Consider the following 10,413-nt stretch of genomic DNA (forward strand, 5'->3'; position numbering starts at 1 on the left):
TACTTTTTGGCACTCACTGCATTGCATACTTCTTGAGGGTACTGATTTGTTTTCTAGATCCTTTAGACCTTTCTTTTCACATATTAGTACAGGTTTGGGTAGTGAGAAGGAAACTCCCTAATAGTCTGCATGTCAGTTGTCTATTGCTTCATAACAAACAGCTCCAAAACTCTGTGCTTAAAACAACCATTTTATTTTACTCATGGTTTGGGGTGTAAAGAAGTTGGAATGGTTTGGCTAGTGGTTTGTCTCGCATCCCTCTGATGTCAGGTGGGAAAGCTTGGACTGGAAACCTACTTCCATGATGACTTCTTCATTCACATACTGTTAGGTACCTTGGTGTTCCTTGCCCTGGCTCTCTCTGCATGGTGTCTCATCCTCCAAGGCCTCTCCATGTGGCTTGGGCTTCTCAAGGCACTGTTGTTCCGAGGTAATCACACTTCTTGCATCATGGTTGGTTTCCAAGAGGAAGAAGTCAGAAGCTGTCAGGCCACTTAAGAGATGTGCCTAGAACTGGCACAGTGACACTTTAGCCCTATTCTTCTATTGGTCAAAGCAGTCACAAGGCCTTCCAGATTCAAGAGGGCTGGAGAAATGAACTGCAGTTCCTGATGGGAATGTGACAAGGTAACGTTGCAGGAGCGTATGCAGGATGGGAGCCATCTGACTCTGCAGAGTAAATTCAGTGGTTTTATTGTGGAAATGCATTTGAGTAAAATGTATAATATATGAATTGAAAAGTCAAAATTTAGAATGTCAAATGAATGCTATTTTAGGTCAACCAATCAATAAAAAACAAACATATAGACCAAAATTTTATGAAGAGGATCTGCACAATTAGGTTCTGCTCTGAGGTACTGTGACCTAACTCATGATTAGAAAATGATGTGCTGTTGGTGGTATGGTAGACTCTGTTCTTTGATTAGGCTGAATGTAGTAATCACTACTTTTATCACAGCAGCTCTTGCTGTGTCAAGTGTAGTAGTGGCATGGCCATGGTATTTTCTCTGTAAATGGGCTGGAATTTAGTTTGAAATCTAACTTATTAAAAAGGCATTCATGGCTTTTCCAGCCTAGCTTTCTAGTCTCAAGTGTCATCAATTCCAATCTTACAGTATTCTTTTTGGTTCCTCAGATTAACATATAAAACAAGCAAGAAAAAATTATATTTATTAACTTTATTATTTTTTAAATATGTTTTAAACATGTACTATGTTTAAAATGCTTTGTGTACCATGCAGGATAAACGATGAATTTTGGTTAAATTGAATGGAATAAGATCTTAATTTCTGATTTTTAGGTTTACAATCCTGTGTGTCTGTTTATATTTATGTGTTTTAGGATTTGAGTTAGTTTGCTGATATAGGCTACGTAGAGAACTACCCAGTTGAGCTTCCCTATTATTTATACTGACTTACCTGCAGTCTTAGGAACTGCTGATAATAGAATCTTTTCCAAAATTCTTAAAATTAAATACCCTTTACTGAAAAATTACTGGATATGGAATGAATCAGAAACATGTGGATTAAATTTCCCTGAAAATTTCTTTGGTTATAAAAATTAAGGGGAAAAAGTGTTTGGCCAGATGCATTGTGGGTGATGCCAAACCCACATTGTTTGAAAAATGTGTGTGCTGGTTAGATAAACAAACAAACAAGTTTTATTTCCCTCTTGCCTTGTAAAACATCACACTCACTGTAAAAATCTCAGGTCAGCTTTCAGCCAGGTTTTATAAAAGTTTTTGAAAAGTCTGTGGTTTTCTACTTTGCCTCATCATTGGAGGCAAACAGCTATATAGATGAATGTTCCTGAGAAAGCAAGTAAGCAATGCTGTTGTTTCTCAATATATTTCAGTGGATTGAGTGATGTTAAGATGTAGTTGTGAGATTTGATTTCTGAATGCCAACTGAAGATTTTATCTAGAATAGATTACTTCATAAGAGAAGCAGCTGACTTGTTCAACTGTTCAAAAATTTTGACATGACATGTGAAAAGAAAATATGCCATTATCATTCAAACAAGAAATCTGAAACTAGTTTAGTTTACAAATCCTACTTAGTAAAAAAAAGTGTGTTAGGTTCAAAATAAATTTCATTGTAATGGTCCCTATCATTCTTCCATCCTCTTCATCAAAAGCGTCAAATAATTAGTTAAGCGTCTATGTCCCTGTACCCAGCACAATTTAAAGAGAACCACGTGGATATGGTCTCTGGTGATTAGATAGACATGGATATGTATACCTTAGTACAACAGAAGAAAGATATTAAGAAATAAATGGTACACAAAATATTTCTGTCAATGGCCCTCACACTTAAGTATGAATAATTATCACCTGGAGGGATTATTAAAAATACAGGTTGCAAAGGCCTCCTCCCTGGCCCAGAGGTTTTGACTGAATCAAGGGTCAGGAATCTTCATTTTCATCAAGGATATAAGTTGATTCTAAGGAAGATTATCCAAGTAGTACAAACATGCATTTAGAAGAAGAGAAAACTTGAGGTTGCTATTGGGAAGAAGCACTAAGGAAATTCTACCTCAAGACACATGAAGACAAGGACAGTTATATCACCTAATCAGTACCAGTTTGAGTAGATGTTATTTTTAGACTATAATTATGAATTTCCAGAAATGCATGTTTGTTTAATAAATATTTATTAAATGGACAGATAAGTTCTTTAAAAAATAAAAACACAAATCCATGCCTTCATGAATTTTACATTCTGGTTGGGGGACACATTCTATAAAAAAGAAATAAATAAATAGCTTGTATATCAGGTAGTGATAAGTGTCAAGGAGAAAAAAAAGTGGGGCGGGGGTTGAAATTTTAGGAAGAATGGAGAGAAAAGTTCTTGTTAAGAAGGTGATATTTGAGTGAAACTTAAAGGAGTCAAGGGAACAGGGAACAATCACTGGAATACCCTACAAGGAAAGCTTCCATGCTAAGGGAACAGCAATTGCAAAGGCCTTGAAGTGGAAGCATGGCTGGTGTAGCTGGAATGGAATGGTCCAGGAGAGTAGAAAGCAAAGAAGTGAGAGAATGTAAATAGGAAGGGGGTTTAAAGAAGACTTTGGCTTCTCTGAGTAGTATGGGATGACATTAAAGGGTTTGAGCAAAGGCAAACCAACACAAAATGTTTTCACTCTAAATGAAGTGGAAATAAAGTGCCCATTTACTTATTCACTCTGTAGTGCCTATGGAGCTAGTAGTGTGTAGTATTTGTGTTGTGGGGATGTTTGGATGGATGGTTGTTGGAAACCTGACCCCGTCCTTAAATTATATTACAACATACATGGGGATTTTATAAATCACTTAGTCCCTGAACAATTATTGTCCAAACTAGTCAATATTTGCCTCAATTTTTAGGATTCTTTTCAGCACATAAAATATGGAGTATTTTCATTTAAACATGAAGTAAATGAGAATTTGATCACATTGGAAAGTTATTTGAAATCTGTGGATTAAAGTAGAGTGTATATATCTTTGGTTAGTGAAATCTTTCATTTCCATTTCCAAGGACCTAGGGCTTTAAATAAATGTAATAACTAAGAGAGAACATTAAGAAAAATAAATGAGAATCACTAAATTTCCTAAATTAGGGAACCCAAGAAGATACAAACAAGTCATGTAGAATATCTGGGAATAACAAAGTGGTCCTGACCTCTTCAACATAATGACTGTTCAGTCACTAGTATATTATAGTTGATATTTCAGATTATAGAGCCAAGGGGTGTTTATTTTCCAGGTTACTAAGATGCAGCTGGGCTCATAAGAAACATGCCGATGCTTCAAATGAATAGATAGTGCTCCTGTTGGAATGAGACTCAATACTCAAATAAGAACGGGCGACAGAGTTTGGCTATGTGAGGGTTCTTGTGTATGTAGTTGCCTGATTTCATTCTTCCTCGGCAACATCTTTGATCTCTTCTGCCTTCTAATTAATTAGCAATGCCAAGTAACCAGTATGACCAAATTTTTCTGTCATCTATTACCAGAAAGACATGTCTTCAAATATTTGTTCGTGACTGATAGATATTATTTCCTGGGCACTGAATCTTAGAATCTTTAAGTCCATACTATTTCTGTGTTAAAGAAAATGGGATTAAAGATACAGTCCATATTTCATAGCTTCCTGGATGTTAAAGATACTGGACCTACTTAACATTATTCTAGCTCAAGAAATATTAAAATAATTTAAAAATATTTAATAAAATTTTACAAAGGGTCACAAGAATAATGAATAGTGAATATTTGAGAATCAAATATTAGAAGTATAAGGATTAGTCTCATTTTCCAGATGAGGAAATGAAGCTAGTTGGCTCGCCCAATTTCACATAGCTAACCAATGTTAGAGCTAGGTCAATCCCATTTTATCTCACTCTCAGCATTAGGCTCTGGAATGTTCTACAAGATTAGAGTGAATTCTAACAAGAATTGTCTAAGAATTGGTGGATGCTATCTATGATTCATTACTGAAAGCTGCTACTCAAGATAAAGTGATCTGTCCAGCTCCATGTATGCATTTAACATAAAATAGGGTCATGGAATGTTAGAATGGGAAGGCACAGTGGAGAAGATAGTCCGACTCTCTCATGGTTTAGATAACAAATGTGTTCTGTGAGATTTGCATGCTCCAGCTGCATCCTGGCTCTAGTTCATTTCTTCTTCAAGCTGATACTATTTTCTAACTCAGTGCTCTTCTGTAAATCATTACAGCTTAGATTTGCCTGACCTGATTATTTGAATTATGCCAGCTTATTATCTTCATTGGCAGCAAAATAAAAAAGTCCAGGTCTTCTTCTTCTTCTTTTTTTTTAAAATCAGGTTTTCTGGTAGCAATCTCAAAATCTTGACTGTGTGCCACTTCTGCCGCTTTGCTAACCAGCCATTTAGAATATAAACTTTTGGATCAGAAAAATAAGGAATTCAAAGAAAAAGAAGCAATACTTGGTTGAATTGGCTTGGCTTTCTTTGCTTCTTTAGTATTCAAGTGGACAATTTGTACAATTTCCCTTGCTTTGATCTTAGCTGCCCACACTACCAAGTTGTAGGCACAATTACTTGCCCATCCCTCCATCCACAGACTTTGAAGGACATGGAAAAAACACCCATTGTGAAACATCCAGGCTAAAAGTGCCTATAGTTGTTGCTGATGATGATTTGGGCCATATGAGGAGACAGCGTCAGCCAGGCCTGCCCCAAAGCCACCCACCCTGCCAAACCCTCAGTTTTGCCAACATCATTTCCTGAATGATGAAGCTCCCCGAAGTGTGTCCCCCAACATGCCCTTGGAAGAGCAGGAATGCCCAATCAGGAATTAATTAATGGAGAGAAGAAGGCAAGACAGAGCTTTCTATTTAACTTGGAACCATGATAACCACGAAATGGCTCTTGGTGTTTTGTGAATCAGATTGCTGTCAAATCCATGTATTTTTTGATTCAGATACACTTCGGTGATTGTACTGTTTTTTGGTAAAAACTATTTGATGTTCATGACTTTGAAGTCATTTAGGCCACGTTCTTTCTCCCTTCTCAAATAGAAGTTTTCATTTTGTCTACCACATAGAGAATGCAAATACCAAAAGGTCTGAGTTCACTTTGAAAGTCCAAACCCACACTCACTGGCTTCTATACTTGGCCAAATTATCCTCCAGACCTTACATCAAATGGGACAGGATGATGTCATAATGAAGAGTGCATACTATGGAGCAGATTACCTGAATTCAAGTCCCTTGAATGTACCTTCAAGGAAATTGCCTCATCTTACTTAGCCTGTTTACTTCATCTTCCAATGGGGTAGTAAAAGTACCGACTTCCTTGTAATACTGTACACTGAGCATTTGGGAACCTGACACACAGTAAGTAATTTATGAGAAGATTGGGGAGAACTAACTTTTTGGTAAGGCTTATTTACATTTGGGCATTTCCTTTTCATGTAAATAAATTGAAATGAGGGCTTCCCTCGTGGCGCAGTGGTTAAGAATCTGCCTGCCAACGCATGGGACATGGGTTCGAGCCCTGGTCCGGGAAGATCCCACATGCTGCGGAGCAACTAAGCCCGTGTGCCACAACTACCGAGCCCACACACCACAACTACTGAGACTGTGCTCTAGAGCCCGTGAGCCACAACTACTGAGCCCAAGTGCCACAACTACTGAAGCCTGCGTGCCTAGAGCCTGTGCTCCAAAACAAGAGAAGCCACCACAGTGAGAAGCCCGTGCACCGCAACAAAGAGTAGCCCCCGCTCACCGCAACTAGAGAAAGCCCACGCGCAACAACAAAGACCCAACACAACCAAAAATAAATAAATTAATTAATTAATTAAAATGAATTCCTTATTAATAAAGGAAACTAAATAATGAATTATACAATGTTACAGATTGTTAGTTTTAAAAAATAATTTTTAAATATCTTAAATGGGTATTACTTATATAACAATTTCTGTCCAACATATTGCGATACTGCTACCCATTATTTTCGTCTCTTTCTCTTTAATGCTTAAGCCCAAAACAAAGTCTTTTCTTATTTTCACTAAACCCAAATCAATATTGCCCTCTTATTTTCCTTGGTCTCCATACCCCTGAGTATATACCAAGTGCATTTGGCATTATCTTAGTTTGATTTTAAGAATATTTTCTGGATAAAGTCCACTAATAATGGCCAGAGATTAAAAGTAAATAGGAATGCAATTTGCAAAGATAAGAAGGCAAGAGGAAAGAAGGAAGAATAGGTCCAGAGATGCCAAAAAGAATGAGCTAGAAAGTCCAATTATAAAAATTCTTGTAAGAAAGAGGGAGGGGGTATCAAATTTACCTAACACCTGAGTGCTAGTAAACTAGGTGCCAAAGTTTTAGTAGAATTCACATGGCTCCTGCTGATATATGAGTTGTATAATTATGGAGGTTTTTGTTAGAAATGCAGAACAGAGCCTTAGTAGCAACCAGGCTGTCAGCATTTTGCAGGTGACCCTAAGGAGAAGGAAAGCTCCTCAGTAATCCTGGGACTTGGTTTATAAGAGTGAATTTGGGTCCTGAGTTAATGATCCCCCTCAAATGACTATTGTAAATTCATCTGACTATATATATTTATATAGAGTGATAGAATAGAGTGATTTAGAGTAGAAGGAGAAGATGTTCTCTTCTGGGCATCTGGGAACTCTTCCCTGATTCACTATCACCTGAGCACTGAAAGGAAAGAAGCAATGAATCAGGCAAACGTAGTGACTAATAGGGAACCTTTAGAAGAGCATTCCAGGCAAAGGCAGACATATGTAAAGGACCTGAGATAGGAAGGAGCAGATGAAGGTGAGGTTTATTTTCTTCTTTCTTTAGTCTGGCCCTTTGGTCTCATGCGGCTTAACTAGTTCAGAGCATAAATGGCACCAAGGCCTATGTATTATCTTCAGTATGTCCTTTAATTTTGATGGATTCAGTGCTAACATTGATATTATTGAGGTCCTTTTTGTTTTAAAATGCGTCCTGCAAATGGGGAAGCCAACATAGAAGCAGCTGCTCCCACATGTGATTTTGATTAGGGAGTGTAGGAAAGCCCCCTACCCAATACTGTGTGAAAGGGACCTGCTACCCATTTATTAGATTGCCTGGAATTCAGCTGGTTGGCTTTTGATGACCTCTTGGTTTTATAGGGAATCATCACTTAAAAAGCAGGTATCCTAAGGGGCATAATAATTTAGCAGGAATTTAATTTTTTTACAGATGATCTCATGAAAATGGATACAAGGAGCCCTGGAGGGAGGGAGGAAGAGGAGGTGGGGAACCAAAGCCTCAGGGAGAGAACGAAAAGGTGTAAAAGAAAAATTTTTACTTACTTGTTAATTCAGCCTCAGGACTCCCTTAATTACAAGGAAAATTTCACTGCTGATTCCTAAAGCCTTTCCTGCCCTGGTTCTCCCAGCTCTGGTATTGGGAGCATTAGTATGGAGGGGCGGGAGAGAGAGTCTCAGGAATATGCAGTCTTTATGAGTGAACTTCACAGTCATGTTCCTGGGAGAGACTGCAGGCATATCATTATATGTGTTGTGATGCCAAGATTTATAGTGCAGTGAAAGGAATGCCCACTCCATTCCTGTCTTTATTGCCTCGAAAAAGGCTAAAGAGGAACCTGCATCAAACAGCAAGCTCTGTCCTCTGTACTTGAGCTTCCAGAATTGATGGAAGGCACTCACTTTCTCTCCCCCACTGCCTAACTCACAACAACCCAAAGTCTCTTGTGCCTTTTGTCCTTCATATGTTCCATGATTCTTTCATCAACTGTAGAGTCTGTATTTTTAAAGTAAGTCATATATTGTTTATAATATATATGATGCCTTTCATTGTTTGGATACTTTGGAAGAGTTGTAATAGGTGAAAAGGATTTGATGGTGGAGCTCTAGACCAGTTGCTAGATTTTATATATTCTTATGGACATAATTCCCCTTTTAGATCTTTGCTTGATCATGGTTTTGAAACTCAACTTTGTTAATGGGAAGTCAATTTCACTACAGCTTGGTCTCTCTGATCCTAAGTTTCATCATCTGTGACCTAAATAACCAAAGGATTTTGGTTGAACGTATCATGCACTTGAATGTATCATGGCTGTTCATACTGTACCATGGTTGTTCTGTCACTGGTTATCAGTGCTTGTTGGAGTGCTTCAGTAAAGGTCTGATTCTGTTTGAAGTTGCTCAATGAATCTTTTCCACTACCATGAAGCCTGTCCCTACAGGCTGAAAATGCACTGAAAATACTACATATTCACTGAAGCAGACAGCCTAGGAAGTGTGGTAATTGAAATGCCACTCACCTTCTCAGCTCTGAGAGGAGTTACTTACATTTACTTTTTTTTTTTACATCTTTATTGGAGTATAATTGCTTTACAATGGTGTGTTAGTGTCTGCTTTATAACAAAGTGAATCAGTTATACATATGTTCCCATATCTCTTCCCTCTTGCGTCTCCCTCCCTCCCACCCTCCCTATTCCATTCCTCTAGGTGGTCACAAAGCACTGACCTGATCTCCCTGTGCTATGCAGCTGCTTCCCACTAGCTATCCATTTTACGTTTGGTAGTGTATATATGTCCATGCCACTCTCTCGCTTTGTCACAGCTTACCCTTCCCCCTCCCCATATCCTCAAGTCCATTCTCTAGTAGGTCTGTGTCTTTATTCCTGTCTTACCCCTAGGTTCTTCATGACATTTTTTTTCTTAAATTCCATATATATGTATTAGCATACGGTATTTGTCTTTCTCTTTCTGACTTACTTCACTCTGTATGACAGACTCTAGGTCCATCCACCTCATTACAAATAGCTCAATTTCGTTTCTTTTTATGGCTGAGTAATATTCCATTGTATATATGTGCCACATCTTCTTTATCCATTCATCCGATGATGGACACTTAGGTTGTTTCCATCTCCTGGCTATTGTAAATAGAGCTGCAATGAACATTTTGGTACATGACTCTTTTTGAACTATGGTTTTCTCAGGGTATATGCCCAGTAGTGGGATTGCTGGGTCATATGGTAGTTCTATTTGTAGTTTTTTAAGGAACCTCCATACTGTTCTCCATAGTGGCTGTACCAATTCACATTCCCACCAGCAGTGCAAGAATGTTCCCTTTTCTCCACCCCCTCTCCAGCATTTATTTTTCTAGATTGTTTGATGATGGCCATTCTGACTGGTGTGAGATGATATCTCATTGTAGTTTTGATTTGCATTTCTCTAATGATTAATGATGTTGAGCATTCTTTCATGTGTTTGTTGGCAGTCTGTATATCTTCTTTGGAGAAATGTCTATTTAGGTCTTCTGCCCATTTTGGGATTGGGTTGTTTGTTTTTTTGTTATTGAGCTGCATGAGCTGCTTATAAATTTTGGATATTAATCCTTTGTCAGTTAAAAATATGGAACGCTTCACAAATTTGTGTGTCATACTTGCGCAGGGGCCATGCTAATCTTCTCTGTATCGTTCCAATTTTAGTATATGTGCTGCCGAAGCGAGCACACATTTACTGTTTTTTGTTGAAATAGAAAAGAATGGTTCAGTGACCTTATGCACTGGTTTGATTTTTAGATGGATTAATGTGACAAAACAGACATAATAGAGAAGTTTTAGTAACCACCCAAACAATTTCACCCAGGCAGCAAAATATAAGCCATGATAATGGATCATCATTGTTTGCACCATTGTCCAGTATTTATAAGGTTGATAATGCTATGGGCAGCCCAGGGCCATATCAAAGAACCTGGTAAATCATTGTCTCCTTTCTGTAAGTATTCATTTCTAAGAAAGAAAATTATTATATATTTGTACCAGACATAATAGCTTACAGCACAGTTTTTTGTTTGTTTGTTTTGTTTTTTCTTTTTTGCGGTACACGGGCCTCTCACTGTTGCGGCCTCTCCCATTGCGGAGCACAG

At 38.0% G+C, this 10,413-nt stretch overlaps 1 non-coding gene across 1 annotated transcript; it reads right to left on the reverse strand.

Moving 5' to 3' along the window:
* Positions 1-9,890: 9,890 nt before the first annotated feature.
* On the reverse strand, positions 9,891-9,997 carry LOC112396161 (U6 spliceosomal RNA). Its single transcript, XR_003002511.1, has one exon. It is a non-coding gene; the product is annotated as a U6 spliceosomal RNA (small nuclear RNA).
* Between the last annotated feature and the right edge of the window lie 416 nt (positions 9,998-10,413).

The sequence above is a fragment of the Neophocaena asiaeorientalis genome, unplaced genomic scaffold, assembly GCF_003031525.2.
Source record: "Neophocaena asiaeorientalis asiaeorientalis breed wild unplaced genomic scaffold, Neophocaena_asiaeorientalis_V1.1 scaffold66, whole genome shotgun sequence".
Taxonomy (NCBI): domain Eukaryota; kingdom Metazoa; phylum Chordata; class Mammalia; order Artiodactyla; family Phocoenidae; genus Neophocaena; species Neophocaena asiaeorientalis.